The 25,803-nt window shown below is 41.4% G+C and overlaps 1 protein-coding gene across 7 annotated transcripts in view; it reads right to left on the minus strand.

Moving 5' to 3' along the window:
- Positions 1-25,803, minus strand: part of LOC110191559 (Krueppel-like factor luna) — a 142,505-nt gene that overhangs the window by 17,400 nt on the left and 99,302 nt on the right. The window contains exon 3 of one of the 7 annotated variants that reach the window (XR_015270526.1): positions 10,613-10,645. The exons of 5 other annotated variants lie outside the window; for them this stretch is intronic. The gene's annotated coding sequence lies outside the window, so the exon portion shown is untranslated. Of the gene's footprint in view, positions 1-10,612; positions 10,646-21,721; positions 23,788-25,803 lie in introns of those variants that run through there. One more of the 7 variants, XR_015270525.1, reaches the window with a different exon arrangement.

The raw sequence follows: 25,803 nt of genomic DNA on the forward strand, positions 1-25,803 counted from the left end.
CCAAAACATGTTTAACAACGCATTTTGTCTGTGCACAAAAACCGAAAAATGTTTCATTTTATATATATAACATATATAGATATCCTTATATAGAAAATACGTGTGTGTGTTTACGTTTAGCGAGGGCTTTATCGGCTCAATCCATCGATTGCCGGGGAGAGAGTGGAGGTGACCCGACATAAATAGGAAATTTGTACACAAAGCAGGTTTTTTTTCTGTCAATGTCGCACGATAAAAGTAATAATGTAAGGAGGTTGAGGCACAAATGGGTCCAGGGATACGCCTTTTGTTGGGCTCTTCTAGCGACCCAGCAACCCAGCAACATGTGTCCGTGCCCCGAAAAAGTTAATTGCTGTCAAGCAACTTCTTCGAATGGGGAAGTGAGCCTGGCCAAGGCGAAATGAAATTACACTAAACAACCGAGTTTAAGGTCAAGTTTCGTTGGACAATCAAATAATGGCAACAAGCTTAATAACACTACTGCTCAGCCAAAGTTAACCCTCCGAATGCAAAACTAACACAAATGGACAAAGTTACCCGCATCCCCATGGCACTGGAGATTACGTAACTAGAGCGCCAAGGAATAGAGATAGAAACATGGCCATAAACTTCTGCTCCTTCCCCTCCCACCATCACATTTGCATAGTCCTGGACAAAAGCCGAGCGGAGCCTGTAGCCTGTGTTCGTTCGTTAACTAAAATACGATTGTATTTTATGCAGCGTGTCATGAAATATGCGACACTGCTTACATTTCATTTACACGCAGTCGGGGGGCGTGGCTATATGTATATATACGCATTTGCATGGAATCCTGTGAGGCTTGGGTTTGGGTTTGGGATTGGGCTTTTGGGGGTCCTTCCGCCTGCATTTCGGTGTGCAAAATTTATGCGAGAATTGCGACAAATGCTGCAGTTGACATCGACCGTCCAAAAATTGGCAAATATTTGACCGCTTTGTGCGCTTTGCAATTCGCATTTGCAATTCTATTGCCTGCAGCGGAGAAAGCTTCACAGAGCAAAAAATGTTGAAAAAAAGGCGGTGAAGCCAAAGGATACAGGCTAAACCGAGCCGTTCGTTGTCTTTAAGCCGACATTCGCATAAAAGTGGCCATTAGTTGCACTCCATTTAACAGGGAAACGAAAAAAAGAAAGCAAAAAAAGGCAAGCAACTCAAGAAACCAAAGAAAGGAGCCACGTTAAGAGCTGTAACAGGTGTAAAATGAACTCCGGGAAAAGGGCAGGAATATGTTAGGGTCCTGGGCTCACTCATTCCGATTCATCAGCACTCGTTTTTAATCCATTATGTGTGTCGGCGACATAAAGATTTAATGAATCGTAAACCTGAGTAATTGCCAAGGCATTGCCGCAACAGGTAGTCCTTTAGTCAGCTGCCATATGGCAGGGATTCGTCCTTCCCAGGGCAGCTCCATTGATTTCCTTGAGTGCACCACAGCCATATCAGCTTGCAGTTTTCTCAGCTTTACTGACCGGAACAACCGACCCCTAGCCGTAAATCGTAGTCCCAAGGAGAGAACATAACCAGAAGCCATTGGAAAAGCGTGTGAGCCATAAACTTCCGGTGCGAGGGCAGAGCAACTGGTGGCAATTAACAGGATCACCAATTCCAAAGCCCCCAACCAAAATCGATGCACATCAAAATTCAATTCCAACACGGCGGCGACCCAAAAAATGTATCCGGCAACAGCTTGAGAGATTTACCCATTTTGTGTTGGACAAAACATAACAATTTCAGGCAGCCAAGTGACCCCGGCTCCCATTTCTCTAACAACGAGCTACTACCTTCTACCAAACCCCCTTTGCATGCTGAATGCAGTTGGCCAGCAGCCGTAGTAACTTGGCTAAGCCGATTAGTTGCACTGCACTGCCAACGAAACTGAACCCGATCCCGGGTAGCTGTTGCTCCCTCACTGTGTGGCCATTAAAACGAAATTGCAAATACGATTGAGCCTACTTTCTGGCGCTTAAGTGCCGTGCCGGGCACAATGAGAGGGCTTTGGGCCAGGTCAAAGGCGGCGTTTGTTGTGGCATGTTGCAGGGAGTCAAAGTTTAATTAATGCACTGCCAGAAACACCAGGACATGCAACATTTAGTTGAGCCAGGACTAAAGCCCGAGATGAGCTGTTTGCCAGTCCATATTTGGGGGCATCTCTATTTTATTTGTATTTTTTTCTAGCTATGTATGTCCTGGAGTATCGCTTTTTACTGCTATTTTTGCGGCAATTTTCACCTGTCGTTGGCTCCTCTATTTTTTAACCACAACTGGTGGAATCCTCTGCCGTGCCCCCCCTGGTTTTTCTCTACTATTTTCATAGCCACTGTTTTTTGTTTCTCTCGTTTTTTAAGTTTTTCCAACAGCTGCAACGGGCCCGAAGCTTTGGGTGTTGATTATTGAACAACAAAACGCCGAGACAACCAAAAACGGAGGGCTGGCCGCCAGACAGGAGCGAGGCAATAAAAAAAAGGAGGACATAAAACAACAACAACACAACACCACAATGTCAGACGGCAGAAATCGAATGAGGCAAGGATGCGAGGGATGCGAGGGATGCGAGGATGCGATGCTCCGAGGATGTTGCTACCAATGTTGTTGCAATGTTGAATTGACCCCAATCAGGCCGGTTTGCTGTTTGCAGATAGCCATTGTTTCTGTTGCTGTTTTGGCTCGTTTTACACATTTTCCACTGCATACATTCACATACCACGGGGTGGGGAGATGGGTACGCGAGCCGCAGGGCAAGCAATTGATATGCTCCGTGAAACTTTATTGCCAAACGAGGAGGAGGACCTGGGATAGGGATTGGCCAGCTGGTATTCTGTGTTGTTCCTGCCGCCATCGTTGCATGCACCATTGAATGCGGTTATTTAGATAAAAGTGCTCGAAATTACAAAACGCCATAGATGCCGATGTCGGACTAATTGAGGCGAGGCCCGAGACCGAAACCGAGGCCTTAAAGGGACTTTAAGCTGCCGGCTGAATAATGCACGAGTTTTGGGTCAAAAGCGCACCCAAACGCCATTCGGTATGCACAAAAGCCCAAAGGGCAGCTCGGCCAGAGAAGGGCAAGGAAACGAAAGGAAAGCCTGGCCAAAAAGCAAATGAAAAAAGGGCGCCAAAAAATACGTATACATTTAAAATATACCCAGCATATATATATGTATACTATATACATTTGAACAAATGGAAAAGAAACCCCAAAGCCAGAGCCACAGTCCGACGGACCACAATGCTGAAAAGGAAGTTGCTTAATTAAAAGCGGATATTAGCAATTACAAGCCACAGCCGAAAGGGATGGCTGGATGGCAGGACGAAGGACGAAGGACGAAGGATAGCCCAACGATAGAGGGCAGTTCCAATGAAACGGAAGTAAATGAAATGGCATTGAATGGCAGCCAACGATAAACTGTGGGGAAATTAAAAACGCGTATGCCATGGGATCGCCCCAGAAAGGAGGCTATGATCCTAGGCCATGAAACTTTAATGCCCGAAAAACATGGCGGCGTCTTTGGCTGTGCCTTTGGCCTGGTTTCCATTTCGCGTTTGACATTGTCACGCTGCCGGTTTAATTTCACTTTGTAATGAGAGGAAGCTCCCTGAATAAGAAAAAAAAAGGTGCGCCCCCAACTTAATTAGGTTATCATTTTCGTTTTTTTCCCCCTTTTGGTTTGTGGGCCTTTTTTTGTGACCAAAAACGAAACGCAGCGCGTAATTGTTAATGGGTTTTACAGCTCTGTTAGCCCGGATTTTTATATAGAATATAATTTTCCTTGTTCTCGGCTCCCACTCATTTTTTATTTTGTTGTGTGCTTTGTGTTTTGGCTGCTGTTTTTGGCCCTGATTTATGCTGCCACCCATGGAATGTACAAGGCGAATAAATTATGCATTAGGTGAGGGCTGTTGTTACCTGACCCTGGCGCCATTTCTGGCCGGGATTCGGTCTCTTTGGGCTGCCTGGTAATTGAATCGAAATGCTAACAGTCCGCAAATGAACATTCATCACGGGATTTGTACTCGGTATACTACAGGGACCTCCATCGGGATCTGCCATTTATCTTTCATTTAGTGCCGCTCTCCTTCGTCCTGACACTTTTGCTCTCCTTTGGCATCGAAGCCTTTTTAATACCTTAAATTTGCAACAAATCGCTGACAATAATTCGCACATGGCACTCAACAGGAATAAATTACGGGGGACACATTGTGGCACATATGGAAAAATCGCCCGCTTGAAACAAAAGCGAGCACGAGAGAGAGAGTGAGTGGCGAAAAAAAAAAAACAAAGAGCTGGAAAATATGGAAAAGGGAAAAGCGAAAAAGCGCCGTAATGGCGCATCTGTTGAGGAAGGGTTTTCGGGCTTTCCATTACCACCCCTCCCCGCGATGGCAGCAATTGATGGACGTCAGCGCTCCGCAGTTCGAAAAAGAATTATTAAATTGATCGATGGCCATAAAAAAATATGCGAAAAGGTAAACTGAATAGCGCTGAAAGGGCTTCGTCGGCCAGGTGTCGACAACAAAAGGTGGCAGCCAATTGATGCAATTCCCGTGGCACCAACTCGATCAAGTGGGTTTCCCAGAGACAAAGTGCGAAAAATTCGACACTATCTAAAGGGAAATCGTGTGCAGCTATAAATATATATATTTTACCGAGGAAAATCTTTGCTCTCTCTCTGTAAATGAGAAATGGCAAATCTAGTTTTTGGCCGCATTCTCTCTGGGAAATAGTTTAGGGAAAACGAGGACTAAAGTTTTGCACGTCCGCGGCATAAATTCAAAACATGTCGCACTCATATATGAACCGCCATTCAGCTATATAGCGGCAAGTGGCCTGGCTACGTGTGGCATGTGGCATGCGGCTTGTACAGCGTGCTCTTGGCCAAAATGTGGGCCAAAGCGGGGAAATTATGTGCTCGTTACTTATGCGTGACTAGATGCAGAAGCCAACACTGAGCACTGAGCACTGAGCACTGAGAACGAAGTGTGTAATTGCACATTATGCTTGTCCTGCCGCTGGCGATGGATCCTGCCACTGCCACTTTCGCTGGCTTTTGTTGGCTTTAATTTTGCCCTGTTAACAAATATTACGTATACGCAGTGGCGGCGAAAGCAATTTGGCAAAGCAAAGTTGGCTAGTACGGGGGGAGCGGAGAAGGGAAAATGCGGGCTCACACATTCACATTCACATTCGAGTTGATGAAATTGGAATACATCCAAAATGAAAATTAAATTCAACAATTTGCGGTTGTTTTTAGCTGTTTGTCTGACGAAAAAAAGAAGAGGAAAACCGAGTGGAAGGGAAAACCCAAAACAGCAATGAGCCAAATGGTGATGGGGGGGGCTGGGTGGGTGGAAAAGCGAGCTGCTATCTACCACCCACTCTCTGCTGTAGTATGTGTGAGTGTGCATTTACATGCGGAAATGTGCAATTTGCCATTTCTCTGATTGTTTTTTGAAACTCAGCTCGGTTTCTGGCTGTCTGTGCGCCTTTCCAAAGTGAAAGTTTCAGTCAGCATTTCATACCCTTATTTTTTTGTTTATTACTTTTGCTGTTGCTATTGCTATTGCTATTGCTATTGCTGGTTTTATATATTTTTTGTACAGCTCTCTCAGCCAGGACAATACAGCAAATTGTTCACGCTCGACGGGCAGTTATTGTTTTCGGTTTTGCAACACTTTAGACCAGAAATTAATTGAGTGCATATTTTTTCACGCGATAACTGGCAACTGTCAGAGAACCGCTAATAGAATGGGACACGCTTGTTGTTATTATTGGCCCAATCCCAGGTGTGTGTGTGTGTGTGTGTGTGTGTTAAATCAAATGCCACGGTGAGTCACACAGTTAGAGTTGTGTTTTTCGGTGCGGGTGTAATTTTATGGTAATTACGTTTTTAGCATGCCTCTGGCATTGTAGCAAATTTCATTGTTAGCACTAAGCTTTTCCCGCCCGCCCATTTCCCAGTGGGTGGCCGTGTGGCAGCACAAACCGCAGCGGCAATTGCCGTTGTCATTGCCTTCTTCTTGTTGTTGCTATTGTTGCAGCCGTGTGCCAAAAATTTGTAAAATTCTGCAGTTGTTGGAGCCCGCCTTCTCCGCATGCCGCATGCCGTATGCCTCGTCCCCGTGTGGCAGCGGCAAATGCCATAAATTAAGTGCGGCGACAACGGCGACAGCCAGTGCAAAGGCAGCCACATGACAGCGGTAGAACGCAAAAAGGTAATTTTGCGAGTGGGAAAATGCAGCAGGAGCAGCAACAGCAACAATGCCATTGCGGTGACTGGAAAGCCAAGGAAAATGCAAAACATTTGCATCCGACAATTGCTGAGGGACGAAGGCAGACATGTGGAATAATATTATGAACTCCAGGCAGCAAAACAAAACTAATTACAAGAAGAGTCTCTGAGAAACGATAACATAAATAGTTCTCCCGAAAATAAAGCACAATGTCACAGTTGCCATTTCAATTAAAATGCAAGTGAAGAAGTAAGGAAAAGCATAGCTAGGCTCAGAGAGAATACCTAATAAATCCTGGGCAGAGCATAAATATATTAAATGAACAAATAAATAAAAGGGTTTGTGTGTGCCAAGTAAACTATCTGACAAATAAAACTTCATTAAAAATAAACCTTTACAAAGAACAATTAAATGAATAAATCTTTATCTTTATCGATTCGAGTTGAGCAATTACATGAATAAATATAATAAATGAAGAACAACAAGTACGTTTTAGACAGTTTCGCACTGAAAACCAATAAAAAAAAACCCTTTTAAATTTTATCCAACACCGTAAATAAAAGATTCGTGCGGCATTTCCACAAAAATTCAAAACCTAAATAATTAAATTGCACCAGAGAGCGAGCAGATACAAATGTAAAATGCATCAAAGCACTTCAAATATTTATGGGTCAACATAGAAAATATGCCAGAAGTATGTGCAGCGACCTCAGTGAGCATTTTAACCCACTCAGAACCAACCATCATCATCATCCCCACCCAATGTAATCTCAGAGCCTTGTGCAATTTAAATTGCCAGTGCGAATTTATATTTACTAACTGCATATTAGACCGCAGACCGAATGCCCGATATGAAGAGCCCTCGACAAAAACGAAAATAATTCATCGTGGTGATGCAGCATCACTGCCACTAAAAAATTATTAAATTGCCTATCCACACTGGGTAAAAATGCTGAAAGGCGGAGGTGGTGAGGAGTTGCCCTGTGGCATACAGGCAATTTGTTGCATGGCATCAAATATGCAATAAATCTAACTGCTAAATCAACAAACAAACTGCAACGCACCACAAACAGACAGACAGACAGACTGTCGGACTGTTCGGCCCAATAAAACAAAGCAACACATTTTTGCAATTGAAATTGTAACTGAGGTGAGCTCAGCCCAATGTGTCTGTGCCAGTGAGTGGGCCAGCCCTAATCTGATTTACCATAAAGTCGAAAATGCATAACATCCTGGCAGGATGTGTGTGTGCAAACAATATGCGGCATACGTTGGGGCGTTGCATATGATTTCAGCAGCCAAACACCGACAAACACGCAGGAATGCAACCCCATTTGAGAGGAAAGAATGAGGGACTAACTCCCTGTAAGCCCCTTGGTTCCATTTTATTTGTCGAGTTTTTTTCCCTTATTTAGTTGGATTTCACAAATATGCATGCAGAGAAAGAAATGCATTCATAAATTGGAAAGACAAAGATGCAATTTGCAACTCCAAGTATATTTTCCTAGGAACCTTCTCTAAGGAATAATTTTCCCAGTATTCATTTCCCAGTGCATTACATTTACTGAAAAAGAAATGCTTGCTCAATAAAGGAATAAGACTCCTGAAGATGCCTTTGTTTCCTTCTCAATATACTGATTTATTTCCCCAGAAATCTTCTTGAAATTGAAGCTTATAATCTTGAGAAATAATTACAACTATTTCTCCCGGTGCATTATACATGCAATTTGGTCGTGTTCGTGTTGTTGTCTCCCTGCATAAAACATGACAAAGTGCGTTGATGTTGATGCTGCTATTGCTGCTGTTATTGTTATGGCAAGTTTATTTAGCTTCGTTTTACAAAGTACACCGAACGTTGAGATTTTATGCAAATTCGCTTATTGCGTTCTACAACAATCAGAACTGCTGAGAGCTGACTGTCCTGGCAAATAAAATAATCCAAATAAATAGAACGAAAGCACACACACGAATGGCATTACGGGGACACGCCTTTAGCCAATTGGCCATAATGTCGGCCATCAGTTTGTTATTGCAGGTGTAACACATAGATATATATATATATATATATATATATATATATATCCGGATATACCACTCAATCGAATTTGCTGACAAATGACCCAGCTACGTTGACCGCTAATCGATTTTCCGTCAGCGAGTAGGAAAAACCTTTAATTGGTCAACATTTGGTTAGCATCAATTAGGTTTATTGAAGCGCGGGAGAAGTGACTCCTTACAGGGAGTTATCCTTCGGAAGAAGTTATGCTGTCAAGTGCCTTGTGCCACTCACCTCGGAGAGAGCTTTTCCCCGGCACTTACTCACACACAACTGGAAAAGGTGCGAAACAAAGCGTTGCCAAACAAAGCCATGTCCTGTCTCCTCTTCCTTTTCCCCCTTGGTGGATTTCCACGTTACCTTTCTTGTCTCTCCACCAATTTTACCTTTGCCTTTGCACTGCTCCATCCAGCAATCAATGGCAATTGCATTTGGCAATTGGCAGGCCATCAAGATTAGCCAGGGCCGAACAGGTGCGAGTGTCTGTTTCTGGAGTCCCTCTGTATGCCTTCGGCACTTGGAAAAAAGACTTTATTGAACTCTAAAAGGTATGAATCTTGAAAATATTCAAATTTAAAATGGTTCAAGTCTGGTTTTGTGGTGCAAAGAATGATAATTTGAGTTACTTTCTGTGGTTTTCTTATATGCAAAAATACTTTCTTTTCCCCCACTGTATCTCGCACTCACTTATTCTCTGTCTTCCGAGCAATGTGCATGTGCATCCAAGAGTGAGTATCCTGAGTGCGAACAAAGCCAGTGCGTTTTAGGAGGGGTTTAGGGGTTTGAGAGTGGGTGCAGCACCCAATTCGCTTGCCGTGCAACTGTTGCGGATGAAGTGCAACCTCCTGGCCCCCAAGTTCACTCCTCTCCTCTCCTGTGGCGGGCACTCGTGTTTGTCTTAAGTGTTGCCGGCGATTAACAGTTTAGCCCGGCTTTGTTTGCCCTAAGTGAGCTGCACTAATAAGGCGAGGAGGAGGCATGCAACAATTGACTGAGTGACTCATGGCCCACAGAGAAGGGGCGCCAGCACACGGGGCTAATGGCCTAAACAAACAAAAAGTTTCCGCCGTCGCCCGGTCAATTATTTACCTTGCGGTTTCGGGGGAGAAAAAAAATAAAATTGCTGCCGGAAAAACTTGTGCAAATACAGGCAAATTATGGCCAGGGCATCTTTCGCCATCCTTGGTGGTTGAGAGAAAAAAAAGAAGAGAATATACAAAAATGCAGACAGACATTTATGCATAATTAAAATGGACACCACGCATGACTGTATCTCCTTTCCCGGCCATATAAGCCGAAATATTAATTTCCTTGCGGGACGCCAGAAACTATAAACTATGAGCCCGACCGGACCCAGCGGCATGAAAATTTAATTTTAATTAAAAATTGAAATGAATTTTTATTAAACTTTTGTTACTGTTTATGCATAATGCATAATGCATGCAGCGCTGGATCCGATTCATAATCATTATGGCAAAGGAGCGGCAAGGAGGAGGAACTTCCTGCGCGCCGGGTGCCCAAGGAAGGCGGAGCTCGTGTTTATGGCTTCTTTAATGAAAATCAAAGTTAATTAAAAGTAACGGCGTGCTGGAAAATGCTACCATTGCGCCCTTAACGGCCAGCCATTGCCATTTTCCGAGGCCATTGAAAGGCAAAGGCATAAAGGACCAGCTCCCAAACACCACCCAGACACTGCAGTTTTGGCCTGGTCAATAACCGCAAACTGCTCCACATTGCAGGGCCAACAACATGGCCAAAATGGGAATGGCAACTGTACAATAAGTTCTACCCCGCCGCCCAAGGCAGCCACTAAATCATCATCCCCCTCCAGCCGTTTTGACCTTTTTTCGCTCGAGAGGAGAGCTGGAAGGGATGCGAATCTCTCTAACCTTTGTCAAAAATTATATGCGGCTATGATTACATAATTATTGGCTTTTCCGCGTAATCAGTTTAGCGTGTAAATTTGTGTGCGTGCTTTGATTAAATGCCTCAGCGATTCCTTTGACTGCCAGGAGCCATAAAGTGGCAACAAAAGGCAACAATGATATCCAAGGGGAGCAGGCTCCAAAAACTGGCCATAATTGGTTTATGTTTGCATACTTTCGGGCATAATATGCTTTTGATTTCGACAGACGTGACCCCAGGGGATCGAAAAATCCAAAATCCCATCGCCCACCGCCCATCGCCGCCCCGTTAATGATTTATGGAAAGTCAAGTGATTTATTCCTGCTCAGCGAAGTTTGTAATCCAATTTTAGCAGCAGCAGTTCCACCGCTCCCAGACTCCAGACTATACATATATGTAGGTGCCAGCGAGTATTGTTTGGGGGTTTTTTCATTTTACCTGCAATGAAAGCAAATGTTGAAAGTTAGATTTCGGAAATTCGTTGGGAAATTTCTCTGTTAAATTTTACTAGGCTAAGTTCAAAAGGGAAACTTTTCCACGCGCGCCACATGAAAATGGGTATCCTTTTTGTTGGCCAACCGAGTGTTGGGTCATTTCATTTCATTCGATTGCCATCGATTTGCCATTTCCGAGGCGCCCATAAAAACCCACTCAAGTGGCTGAGGAAGGAGCCATTGTGGCAAATTGTTGGACTTTACTTTAAGGCCAACTAATTGGGAAAGGGACTTTAAACTAATTTAAGCCATAAAACGGGTCTTAGAATATACAATTTGCAAGAGTCTTGATAAGTTTAAAGTTTAAATTTAAATCAACGAGAGACTTCTTTCCTCCAAAGTTGACAAAACCCCATTTAGGGGTTAATGATTCTGTCGCATCAGGCCCAATCTTTTCAGGGTAATCACAGTAATTGGCATTAATAATTCAGGCCTTAACCTGTCAGGTCAATAAATCAAAATCAAGCTGCCAAGTCAAGTGAAACACAAGATGATAGGAATAGGAAGTCGACTTGAAATTGCCATTCGATGGGGGGGGGTTGAAATTCACCAGTAACTGCCACATTCATGTTTTTTAATGAAAACGATTTGAAGTTTGTTTTGCTTCTTTTTTCTGTGAAAAATTTATTACTTTGCCCGCCGGTTGGCAGACGACATAAATAAATCCACGCGCCGCACAAACAAACAAATATCGAGCCAAGGGGGAAAAATCTGTCTGCCAAAAGCTGTCAAAAGTCCCTGATTTGATAAGAGCCAGCTCCACGAATAACAACAAAGAACGGGGGACTCCAGCCATAGTCCTTGTCCCCAAGCCAGATGTTCTTATTTGGCATGACAACACACACACACACACACTCTCGCTGGCTGTGTGTGTTGTGTCCTTAAAGCCAGCTTTAACAATTAGTTGGCAGCTAGTGTGCTCACTCATGTTTTACGAGGCCAAAACCAAGGCGGCTGATAATCAGACAGAGTCGGGGAAAAAGGGGGCAAGAGAAAGCTGGACGCTTTATCGCTTCACTAAGGCAGCACAGTTTTTGTGGCACAATTATGTGAGGAAGAGAGCGGCGAGGATATAAACAAATACAATGGCAGTGCGACGGGGAAAAGCGAAATTTAATATGGCGCCATCTTGGTTTCGCCGAGACTCTAATAGGCTTTGCTCCGGCCCATTCCCACTTTTTGCCAAAATAAAACAAAAGAAGGATCCACACATGTGAGCTTGTGTGTGTGTGTGGGGCCAAAAAGGCAGGACCTCAAGGTATGTTGGGCTTTCGGCGCCTTGCGGCTTTTAAGCGGCTTTGGCAAATTGTTTCGGCCGCAAATAGCAGTCGCAGTCGCAGATCCTTAAATATTTTTCATATGCCTCGGCTTTTCGCGCCTGCAAATATGCAATAAAATTTTTACAGGCCACCATGAATTTCCTTCCGTAGGTAAAACGAACGAGCGGCGAAAAGCTAGGACGATTAAATTTATAGACATTCGCCGGGGTCTACATAATTTAGCATTTTAAGCGGCAATCCAATAGAAATTCCATAAAAAGACGCACTCAGCGGGGTGGCCACGATAATTGAATTAAATTATGGGCCCCCACACAGAATAGCGCCCTCGGTTATTGGTTTTTGGCCATTCAGACCAAGAGGCAGAGCGAGCCAGAGTCTTGGGCTAATCCTGGCCAAGGGATAAGGATAAGGACACGGACACGGACATGGACAGGGAACACAGGGCTACCTCAAAATCAAACCCGGAATACTTTACGCAAACTTTTGCAGCTCGCAAATTTACATAGCAGATAATAAAATGATGTCGGAGTTTGGCCAAAGTCCTCATCCTCATCCTCATCCTCATCATCGTAGTAGTTGTAGTCATTGCCAACCCCATATCCAGCCCGATTATTCGCCGGCATCATCAGGAGAAGGAGAACGAGAAGAAGGAGCAGCAGCAGCAGCATCCTCGGCGAGCGTCAACATTTTGAAAGCACTTAAACCGTTTGTTCGTACATGCAAAGTACGCAAAGTGTGAGCACAAAGGACGCCGCCCCCAGCTCCAGCGCTTTTCCAGCGCTTTTCCATCGCCCCTCCTCCTCTGGCATCAGCGACTGCATTCATGCATAGACAACATTTCATTTTTCTTCTCGACGCTCGATGCTGGCGGCAATTTTCGCGTTGAAAGAAAACAGCAGAGGGTGGCTTTCCCGGCTTTTCCTCCCTCTAGCAAATCTGTGCGCTGTGCGAAATTTACGCAGCTACTTAAAAACTATGCAGGCTTCAGCATCAGCTTCAGTTTCAGCTTGCCAGCGGCACTGAAACATGGCCCGAATCTTCTCCAGCTCCAACTCCAACACCATCTCCAGCTCCAGCTCCAGCTCCGGCATAATCCAATTCATGAAGTTGAAAGTCTGACAGGGGAAGCTTTAGAGTTTGGAGTTTGGGGTGAAAAACGCAGCCAGCTGTCTGCGCAAATTTGGCGTAAATTTAATTTTCAAATAAACTGCAGTCCTCCCCAAGGCCACAGAAGTGGTTGAAAAAACCGAAACGAAAGGAAAGGAAAGCCTTTGGGGGAAAAATATTCAATGCATTGCATTTACATCTTGTTATCGCTTGATTAATTGTCATTGTCAGTGTCAGGCAGCCTGCACTCGCCGCGGAAGGGGTAAAGAGGTTGCATGAGAATGACATGGAGCAACTTCAAAGGCAAAACTTTTCCTGATTGGCAGCTTTTGCGACTGGCGGCTGATTAATTTCCGCCCGGCTGGCTCCTAATTGAATGCCGCTTGTTTAGTCAACTTCCGCAGCTCCCTTAGAGCACAACGCCGCATTCAAGGAGATGAGCCTGCCTCCTGCCAGAGATATACATACATATATTTTAACACGCAATTATCGCTCCACACAACCGTTGCCAGCGCGAACAACAAACAAGGATCCGTCCAAGTGCGAACCAAATTGGCAAACAATTTGCAACGAAAAAAGGGGAATAAGGGGAACGAGAACGGAACCAAAATTTGTAACTCATTTTGGGGCAAATTAAGTGCCGGCAGGTGAGGCTGCCAGTAGCAACCGAGCCTAGGCCCAGCAGCAGCAGCCCTTTAATGTTGGCCGCATAAATTTACCCAATTTACGAGTATTTCCCCCCAAGAACAAAGCTCAAAAAAGGTGGCAGTTATTCCACCGCCACCCAAAAGCCCATGAAAACGCAGTAAATTAGAATTAGACGCGGTGGGCAATTCCCTTGCAGACACTCCCCTCATTCTCGGTGGTGCTGCTGGTGGTTCTGCTGGTGGTGTTTTTATTTCGGTGGGTTCGGTTTTTTTTTCTTGCCACACACAACTTTTAATGACTTGAATTATGGCTAGTGGCGGGCTGTCGCTTTTTATGATTTCTTTTAATATTTTAATTGTGCTGCAGATAAGATAAGAGCTAATGCGTACACATTTAGATATCTGCCGGATACGTCGGAGTGGGCTGTCCACTAGAAATTTGGCCCAGAGGCAGAAGACATTAGGCCTGCTGATTTTAATGGGTCAAAGCTAAGGAAAAAATGCTGCGTCTCTGGTTAAATTTAAAAAGGAAAATAGCCTGTGGATAATTTCCATAAATGAATCTCTTAAATTCAGAGTTACAAAGAGATATAAAAGCATTTTTTACAGCTTTAAAAGTAGCTAAACTATTTTGTATTACTTAATAAAATCATTAAAATCGATCATTTAATACGTTTGATAATATACCCTTTTAGGGTATTACAATTTCTGTTTCAGAAGCTTCTAATCCAGCGAAAGACTCATTTCCGACCCTATAAAGCATATATATTCTTGATCAGCATCGATAGCTGAGTAGTTCTAGCCATGTCCGGTCAAAAAAAAAAAAACTCAAAAATTTTCAAAATTTTATAAGGGGTTACATCATTAAAATTGTAAAAAAATTCAACAAATTATTGAATTTTTTAAAATTATAATTTGAGTATGTAGATTTATTATCACAGTAAAAACTAACATAGGACAGCTTTCCGAATTAAAATTAATGCTTTTTTGGCTGAATTATGAAATTTTTAAAATTCGATTTGTTTAAAATATATTTATAAATATCAAATATTTGAATCTTAATTATGATCGATTTCGGATTCGATCTTATAATTTAACGGCCAAACTTGATTTTTAACTGGAACTACCAATTTTTATACATTTTTTAACTATTTTCCCTTAGGAGACACATGGCGTATACTTAATTTAAGGCTTTTCACGTTAAGTATACGCCATGTATGCTAGATGAATCGAAAACTAATTTAATACTGTTTCAGGGTCTTATAATTTTCCTCCGAAGCTTGTAACACTAGGAATTTCCGACCCCATAAATCATACATTTTCTTGATCAGCATCAACAGCCAAATCCATCTATTGTATGAGCAGTAAGTAACTCTGAACAGTAAGTATCTATGACCAGTAATTATTTTTGACCAGTAAGTATCTATGACCAGTAAGTATGTATGACCAGTTACTAACTTTAAACACTAATAAACAATGACTTGCAACTTTTGTAACACAACACTTCTCTGAGAGGTGGCCGGCAGCAGTCACTTCGTTCCGGGGATGTTAGAACAAGTTGGGAATCATATGCACAGATGTGCGAGATTTGTTTTGGAACTTATTTAAGCTATTTGAAGGAAACTATGGAGTTATTCGTCTATATAATTTTACTAGTATATAAATCTTAGCATGGCGAATCGGTGAATTATATATATACATATATATAGCTGCCATAGGAACGATCGGACGATTTAAAGAATTATGATCCGTAAGTAACTATGAGCAGTTATTAAGTATGACCGTTAAGTAACTCTGAGCAGCAAGCAATTATGATCAGTAAGTATCTATGACCAGTAAGTAACTGTGATAAGTAATTAACTCTGATTAGTAAGAATCAATGATCAGTAAGTAACTCTGATTAGTAACTATCAACATTAAGTATCTATGACCAGTAAGCATCTATGAACACTAATAAACAATGACTTGCAACTTTTGTAACACAACACTTCTCTGAGAGGTGGCCGGCAGCAGTCACTTCGTTCCGGGGATGTTAGAACAAGTTGGGAATCATATGCACAGATGTGCGAGATTTGTTTTGGAACTTATTTAAGCTATTTGAAGGAAACTATGGAGTTATTCGTCTATATAATTTTACTAGTATATAAATCGGAGCATGGCGAATCGGTGAATTATATATATACATATATATATAGCTGCCATAGGAACGATCGGACGATTTATATAATTATGATCTGTAAGTAACTATGAGCAGTTATTAAGTATGACCGTTAAGTAACTCTGAGCAGCAAGCAATTATGATCAGTAAGTATCTATGACCAGTAAGTAACTGTGATAAGTAATTAACTCTGATTAGTAAGAATCAATGATCAGTAAGTAACTCTGATTAGTAACTATCAACATTAAGTATCTATGACCAGTAAGCATCTATGAACACTAATAAACAATGACTTGCAACTTTTGTAACACAACACTTCTCTGAGAGGTGGCCGGCAGCAGTCACTTCGTTCCGGGGATGTTAGAACAAGTTGGGAATCATATGCACAGATGTGCGAGATTTGTTTTGGAACTTATTTAAGCTATTTGAAGGAAACTATGGAGTTATTCGTCTATATAATTTTACTAGTATATAAATCGGATCATGGCGAATCGGTGAATTATATATATACATATATATAGCTGCCATAGGAACGATCGGACGATTTAAAGAATTATGATCCGTAAGTAACTATGAGCAGTTATTAAGTATGACCGTTAAGTAACTCTGAGCAGCAAGCAATTATGATCAGTAAGTATCTATGACCAGTAAGTAACTGAGATAAGTAATTAACTCTGATTAGTAAGAATCAATGATCAGAAAGTAACTCTGATTAGTAACTATCAACATTAAATAACTATGGCCAGTAAGTATCTATGACAAGTAAGCATCTATGAACACTAATAAACAATGACTTGCAACTTTTGTAACACAACACTTCTCTGTGAGGTGGCCGGCAGCAGTCACTTCGTTCCGGGGATGTTAGAACAAGTTGGGAATCATATGCACAGATGTGCGAGATTTGTTTTGGAACTTATTTAAGCTATTTGAAGGAAACTATGGAGTTATTCGTCTATATAATTTTACTAGTATATAAATCGGAGCATGGCGAATCGGTGAATTATATATATACATATATATATAGCTGCCATAGGAACGATCGGACGATTTATATAATTATGATCTGTAAGTAACTATGAGCAGTTATTAAGTATGACCGTTAAGTAACTCTGAGCAGCAAGCAATTATGATCAGTAAGTATCTATGACCAGTAAGTAACTGTGATAAGTAATTAACTCTGATTAGTAAGAATCAATGATCAGTAAGTAACTCCGATTAGTAACTATCAACATTAAATAACTATGGCCAGTAAGTATCTATGACAAGTAAGCATCTATGAACACTAATAAACAATGACTTGCAACTTTTGTAACACAACACTTCTCTGAGAGGTGGCCGGCAGCAGTCACTTCGGTCCGGGGATGTTAGAACAAGTTGGGAATCATATGCACAGATGTGCGAGATTTGTTTTGGAACTTATTTAAGCTATTTGAAGGAAACTATGGAGTTATTCGTCTATATAATTTTACTAGTATATAAATCGGTGAATTATATATATACATATATATAGCTGCCATAGGAACGATCGGACGATTTAAAGAATTATGATCCGTAAGTAACTATGAGCAGTTATTAAGTATGACCGTTAAGTAACTCTGAGCAGCAAGCAATTATGATCAGTAAGTATCTATGACCAGTAAGTAACTGTGATAAGTAATTAACTCTGATTAGTAAGAATCAATGATCAGTAAGTAACTCTGATTAGTAACTATCAACATTAAGTATCTATGACCAGTAAGCATCTATGAACACTAATAAACAATGACTTGCAACTTTTGTAACACAACACTTCTCTGAGAGGTGGCCGGCAGCAGTCACTTCGTTCCGGGGATGTTAGAACAAGTTGGGAATCATATGCACAGATGTGCGAGATTTGTTTTGGAACTTATTTAAGCTATTTGAAGGAAACTATGGAGCATGGTAGAATTATACAAGGTAGTCTCGTCGGCAAAAGCACTCCGCTATTCATTACTCACAACAAGTGCGAGTGAGAGAAGTCTGCGAAGTAAGTGCGAGTGAAACGACAAAAGAGCTTTTAGTTTAGCCCTTAGATGGTCCATGGGGGTTAAATTGTTCATACATAGTAAAAAGAGTTGAAGTGTTTTATAACTTAATTTTTAATAGTTTGGAATTTGACATTAATCTTTGTTTTTGTTTTTGTAAAGCTATTTTTTTGTTTAAATTCTTAATTTTAAAATATATCCGAATCTTAAAGTAAAATTTTTTTATATCTAAATTAATGTTTATGTTCTTAGCAGAACGACATCGCACACAAGGGTTAATAGTAAGAAAAAAATCGTCCGCACACAACCTTTCTGCTTGACAAACACGAACGCACTGAAAATAAGCCGAACGGTTAGGCAGCCGACGAGACTACCTTGTATAATTGTATCATGCTATGGAGTTATTCGTCTATATAATTTTACTAGTATATAAATCGGAGCATGGCGAATCGGTGAATTATATATATACATATATATATAGCTGCCATATGAACGATCGGACGATTTATATAATTATGATCTGTAAGTAACTATGAGCAGTTATTAAGTATGACCGTTAAGTAACTCTGAGCAGCAAGCAATTATGATCAGTAAGTATCTATGACCAGTAAGTAACTGTGATAAGTAATTAACTCTGATTAGTAAGAATCAATGATCAGTAAGTAACTCTGATTAGTAACTATCAACATTAAGTATCTATGACCAGTAAGCATCTATGAACACTAATAAACAATGACTTGCAACTTTTGTAACACAACACTTCTCTGAGAGGTGGCCGGCAGCAGTCACTTCGTTCCGGGGATGTTAGAACAAGTTGGGAATCATATGCACAGATGTGCGAGATTTGTTTTGGAACTTATTTAAGCTATTTGAAGGAAACTATGGAGTTATTCGTCTATATAATTTTACTAGTATATAAATCGGAGCATGGCGAATCGGTGAATTATATATATACATATATATATAGCTGCCATAGGAACGATCGGACGATTTATATAATTATGATCTGTAAGTAACTATGAGCAGTTATTAAGTATGACCGTTAAGTAACTCTGAGCAGCAAGCAATTATGATCAGTAAGTATCTATGACCAGTAAGTAACTGTGATAAGTAATTAACTCTGATTAGTAAGAATCAATGATCAGTAAGTAACTCTGATTAGTAACTATCAACATTAAGTATCTATGACCAGTAAGCATCTATGAACACTAATAAACAATGACTTGCAACTTTTGTAACACAACACTTCTCTGAGAGGTGGCCGGCAGCAGTCACTTCGTTCCGGGGATGTTAGAACAAGTTGGGAATCATATGCACAGATGTGCGAGATTTGTTTTGGAACTTATTTAAGCTATTTGAAGGAAACTATGGAGTTATTCGTCTATATAATTTTACTAGTATATAAATCGGAGCATGCCAAATCGGTGGACCATATATACATATATATAGCTGACATAGGAAAAATCGGACGATTTATAGAACTAAGATCAGTAATTAACTTTGACCAGTAATTAACTATGATCAGAAAGTTTCTATGAACATTAAGTAACTATGAGCATTAAGTAACTCTGAACAGTAAGTACCTATGGTCAGCAATTATCTTTGACGAGTATGTATCTATGACCAGTAAGTATGTATGATCAGGTACTAACTTTGAACACTAATAAACAATGACTTGCAACTTTTGTAACACAACACATTTCTGAGACTTGGCCGGCAGCAGTCACTTCGTTCCGGAGATGTTACAACAAGTTGGGAATCATATATACATGTGCGAGATTTGTTTTAGAACAAATTTAAGCTATTTTAATGAATCTATGCAGTTGATCTTCTAAATACTTTTACAAGTTGATAATCGGAGCATGCCACATCGGTGGATAGATATGTCCGGCCAAAATATATTTTTTCAAAAATTTGAAAATTTTATATGGGGTTAAAATTGCCAAAAATCTGAAAAATTTTATTGTTTTTAAACAATTTTTTCAATATGCGGATCTTGTTGACATTTTAAAATATAATAAAGAAAAGGTTTCCGATTTAAATTTAAGCCTTCTTTTTTTTGCTTATTTGTGCGATTTAAAAACTTTGATTTCTTGTTATAATATTCATTTAAAAATAATCATAAATATTGACTTAAACTATGTTATATTTAATTATTAATTTAAGAATTCATATCCTTCCTTGTCCATTTTAATATTCTATCCATTACCTTGAAGACTTTAAATTGATACCAATAAGGACAACAAAGCATCGATTAGGAAAATTCAATTTCCAACTAATAAAATGTAATTTCTTTTTCATTATCCTTCACACACACACACACTAGAACACACTCACTTTGGCTCAGAACGAACTTGAATCGTGACTTGCATTTCCTTTCAATTATTAGACAGCAGAATCTTCCATGGAATTTCAATTAAAATGCCATTCGATTTGTTCTCAGCTTTCAGCTCTCAGCTCTCGTTTTTGTCACCCCAACACTGGCACACCTCATTTTCTGCGAGGAGTCACAGGACGGGGGGCAACTTTTAATTGGCAACAAATTTTGCTATTTTGCCATTGCCAACAAGTCCGACATCCAAATGGAAACTTTCGCTGGGTATGTGCACGAGCGGAGCATACAATTGCCATATTTGGCTGTGAAACCGAAAGTGTTGCTCTTAATTAGCTCATTAAAAGTTCATCATCATGATCCTGTCGGCGGGACAGGCCAATGGGACTGTGTCTGGGTAATATGTAATTGAAACTTCCAATTTTGGTGCATAAATGCGAACGAGTGCGTGAATTTCCACCCGAAGGGCATCCTGTTCAGGGACAAGTTATTGTTTTCCCAACACGAAGACCGACTGACCAACAATGGAGGAAGAAAAAAAAAAACAGCAGAGCACAGAAGGAAGCATGGGAAACCTTGCTCCGTTTTTCTTTTGCACTTTTCCTTGGCTTCAGCTACGGCTTATTGTTTTCCTCAAGTAGCAGGAAAAACGCCGGGAAAATCGATCGTAAGGGATTGCACTCGACGGACAACAAAAACAGAAGTCTGGGGTGAAAAAGTGCGGATATATTTTCACAGCTTGTTATGAACACCAGGATGTGGAGATGTGGAAGTGTAGAGATACAGAGATACTGAGATACAGAGATACTGAGATACTCGTAGGTAAGAACAATCCACTCATAAAGTTCGCCTGGCCGGTAGAAGGAGAAGAAGCCTTTGGTCCTGGCTCGACGACATGCATATTAATGATACAACCTCGTCCACGGCAAGGTGGCACACTGTGCTCACTAGTCTGCGCAAATATTTTCATTAAAATTGGAAAAGTTTCCGTCTGTCCGAATGTCTGTCTGCCTGTCTGTCAGACTAAACTTTGCCCGCGGCCAAGACGGGAAAACGTTTTAAGTTCTTTACAGCACAAACTTTGGGGTCAACTTTTCCTCGGCCAATCGAAGTTTTAAAGGCAAAAATGGGTTTTAGCTCCCTTCCCCGCCACTGTAGGAATTATCAGGGCTTAATGCGACCGGCAAATCTGATTAAGCTGCGCTAATTGTTTGCACTAACCAACTGTGACTTCAACGGGCCAAGGAATGCAGTCAGAAAGGACAGTTTTCCGGCTTTTCCTCACATTTCTTGCCTTTTTCTGCCATGGCTCTATCTCGCTCTGTGCTCCCTTTTCCATGATGAATGAGCTGGAGCTGAATGGAGAGCGGGAAAAACTGCCGGGCGACGGCGACGGCGACGGCGGCTGGAAAAGCGCAAGCCGGGCAAATAAAAGAGCATCCCTTATGAGGCGCAGCCTCCTCTATTCCTCCTAATGTACATAAATTCCAACATTTGCTCATTTTAATGGGCATATTTTTGTCATTTTACAAAAGTTTTCGCAAAATGCAAAGAGGAAAAGCGGCAGCAGCGGGCCAGTGTGCAGTGTAGACTTTTCCTCCACCATGTGCGCACTTATAAATTTTTTAGAGCGCAGGGATTTTCCATAAGCACAAACATGCAGCGCAGCCAGCCATCCAACTGGTATCTATGCACTGTGAGAAATGGTTAAGTACTTTATAATTTCATAATTTTAATGAAGAGGAATATCATTTGATTTTCAAGGGGAAATATTTGAACTTTGCGGCTATAAAATTGAGTGAATTAATAAGGGGAATACTTGACTTGAATCAGGTTTTAAAAATTATAAAGCTAGTGATTCTGAATATTTAACTTTTACTGTATTATAGTTTTCAATATTTTCTAGCCACTTTAATTAAGTTTAGATATAGATATCTCTTTAAATTTGTTCAAATGTTTTCTTTATTATGCTTATAATGGCAATAAATCATAATTAGTATCAGGAAATCCCTCATCCTTTTTCTCTCTCTGCATATGATGTGTGTGCTTGTGTGTGCATAATGAGGGAATGAGGCTTTAAGGAGTGAGGCTTTGAGGGGAAACTGGATCGGGGATGGCTGCTGTCGTCGTCGGCATGCCACAGAAAACACTGGGAAAACTCTTCAAGGCAGGCTCTAGCCACACATAGAGACAGCGGGCAGACAGACAGAGAGTTAGAAAATGGCAGGATGAGACAGGAGCAGGAGCAGCAGCAGGAGCAGGAGCTGAGCTGATGCTGGAGTAGGATCTGCTAGCAGCCAGTTGGTTGTCGTGCCGCTTTGTCTGCCACTGTCTGGGGCTGTGGGTGCACTCTCTCCCTCTCTCCGCGGGTGAAAAGCTGCGGCAATGCCTTTATATCAAATGCGGTTTTTATTTCACTGCAGCAGCCACAACAACAGCATCAGCATCAGCAGCAGCAGCAGCAGCAGATGCCGTTGCATTTAAGCCGTTTGGCAGTGGCTTTAACCAAACACTTTAAGAGCCGCGATTATTTGCCACATCAGGCCAACTGGGCGTATGCGTAATGTGCGCAGTTTTCGCCTCGTTTCTAATATCCTGCGTGGCTGGCTGGCAAACAATGGCCGCCAGTATCTGTTACCATTGCAGCAGCAGCAGCAGTTTGAGTTGAGTTTTCCGCTTTTTCCCGCACTCCCCTCCCCCACCCCTTCGACAACCGGAAAACCGAGTGCAATGAACGCTCAAACAGACAGGCGCAGATCAGAAAGAGAAGTTTATTTGAAAAGTTGCCGGCAAAAGTGGGAAGTAGGCGCAATCATTGTAAAGGCATTACTACAACTTTTCATTCAGTTTGTTTCACTCGCTGCCTTTTTAATATGCCAGATACAAGCTGGAGCAGGGTGGTAGAGAGTAGGGATGTTGGTGGTTTCTCCTTAGGGCCTGCATACCATATTCCATATTAACAACAAGGAATATGGCCACGATTCTGGAATCATTTTACGCTACGGAGCCGGGCGTCTACAACTCCCCCGGAAAAATGCTTGTGCATTTCATTCATGGTGCCGCAAAGTATGCAGTGAAAATGCCACGCCAACTATGACTATGCGGTGAAAGTGGAAATGCAGTCGTGGCTGCATTCAGGATTAATCCTCGAAGAAGAATTTCGGGCTCACTTTAATTGCCGCTTTGCTTTCCTGTTTCCCTGTTGTCAGCCATGTTTTTGGAGGCACGAGGAGACACGCCCCCTTTTGAACCAATTTACCGCAACGTCATCATAACCGTAAAAGTTAAATGCGCATAAAAAGCGCCCGAAACGCGCTAAAAGGATATTCATGCAACAATTTCAGTGATTTTGTTTCCCCCCCTTCCCCCAGTTATACACATTTTCCCTTCAGCTGTTGCATAATACATATAATAAAAATAAAGCTCGCTTCATAAACTCAATGGTTGTTGAGGCTTACGTAGTCGGTTTTTTCCCTTTCTTTTTTTTTTGACAAATTACTTAAATTACTTACGAGCGGAGTTATTTAATGTAAGCCACGAAAAGTGTGTTGGAAATTACCTGAAAAAAAACAGAGAGAGAGAGAGAGAACAATTATTAGATTGTGGCTTTTGCACATAGTTGTTTTTGGAAAATTCAGAAATAAATCCACACTATCATCCCTAGTTAGCTTGTGTGCGTGGAAAACGCTTTCGTTGATTTACTGCCGAACGGGAAAATAGTAACTGTGAGCGGCAAAAAAAAGGCTGAAACATTTTCGCATGCAACATTTTTGTTTATGGTTTCGGCTTTTTCCTCCCCGCCGAAAAATTTCCCCCAACTCGAGAATTTATGAGCATGTGCGTTGCATTTGTTTGACAAATTCGCATTGTTTTTCCGCGGGTTTTCGGCGCAGAGGCAATTTTAGAACCAGGGAAATTTTTTCGCTTCCCTTTTCCTCCTCCTTCTCCTCCTGCACCCCTCCTTTGACATGTTCACTGTTTGTTTCGGTTGAACAATTAAACAAAGCAAAATGCAGACAATTGAAAAATGCCATCATGCAGCAGGGAATGTTGTTTCTGATGGCCATAAAATGCGGTCAGAATTGGATATAGCCGGGGCCATAATTAAAAGCCATTTACAAAGGGGGCATCGCTGGCCGCCTGCCTGCCTGCCAATAAATATGCAAAACACACACAAACAGGCATTTCCATATCGATGCCATACAATAATAATAATAATAATTCCATCAAAGAATTATTGAGGGGCATACTCTCAGAGAGACCCAACAAACATTCATCAGTCGATGTTTGCCCTGCTGATGAATTGAATTGAAATGGAAATGGAAATGGAAATGCGAATGCCGATGCTTTGAAGTTCATTAAACTCGGCAACGCACAAGACGCCCACGCATAGTTTTCGAGGGGGATGGAATGGAGATGGGGAGGATGAGGGGGTTTCTTGCCACTTGACTCGCTCACGACGCACTTGGGCATTCTAAACATGATTTCTAGCCCGCGGCAAGTGCCTCTATCTCTCTCTCTCTCGCTTTTGGCCAGCTCGATAGGTGTAAGCCCCGTGTACGTCCAGGCACGTACTTTGACATAAGCTGCCATATCGGCAGGCCTTCTCCCCGGAAGCCTCACCTCTGTAAGCCCAAAGAGGGCATCGAGGGAAGAGAGAGATATGGCCAACAGCACAGATGCGGTCATAATAATAGCCACCTTGTAACATAAAGTGCTTTAAATATGCCCCCCTTTTACATGGGAACAACGGGTGTTTTACGACCTAATAAATAAGTTATTGTCATTGTTAATTAGGTGTCCCCGAACATTAGTGGTTTTGCTTTTGATGTTAAACACATAATTCAGGCTGTAAAAGTTGGTCAGCAAGAAAGAAATAATGTTAAATGGGCTTTAAGAATAACTTATAGGAGTTTAAGTCATTACAAATTATTAAAACTTCTGACTATGGATCATGGAAACAAGAATACATTAGCAAGATTTTAAGACTAAAGTTCTATTATTTCCACCTCAACTGTTTAAAAATAGAATTAAAGTTGTAAATGCAGAGGCGGAGAGACAACATTTAAATTAAACAGACAGGCCATCTCCATCTACCATCTCCATCTACCATCTCCATCCACCTTCTACCGCCAATAATTCCCTTTGTGTCGTTTGCCCATTTCATTTTATTTCTATATAAGTCGCCAGTTCTTACGTTCTTAGCCTGCGTAGGCGTTTGGAATTTTAAAATGGGACCGATATTTGTTCGGTTGGGCTCTGGGTTTGGTTTTGGCGGAAAGTTAGGGCCAGGACGTGCCTCTATTTGGACGGTAAACATTTCATAATAAATCAGGAATGCGAAAATAGCAGGCGGATTTAAAGCCGACTAAAGTTGAACATTTTGCATTGTGCGCGCGCACAAAGAGGTTATATTTCATGGCATTTTTGCGCTTACATTGTTATGTATTTATAATTTATTTACATTTCCGCTCTCATTGGCCATTATGCGAAATTGTGCTTATTAATAATGAGTGGGACTTACAAATAGGATTACACACCCCACGTTTTCGATGCGTGTTAATTATGCAGCAGC

Source organism: Drosophila serrata, unplaced genomic scaffold (genome assembly GCF_035046125.1).
Source record: "Drosophila serrata isolate PLE 108 unplaced genomic scaffold, ASM3504612v1 contig_184, whole genome shotgun sequence".
In the NCBI taxonomy this organism is placed as follows: Eukaryota; Metazoa; Arthropoda; class Insecta; order Diptera; family Drosophilidae; genus Drosophila; species Drosophila serrata.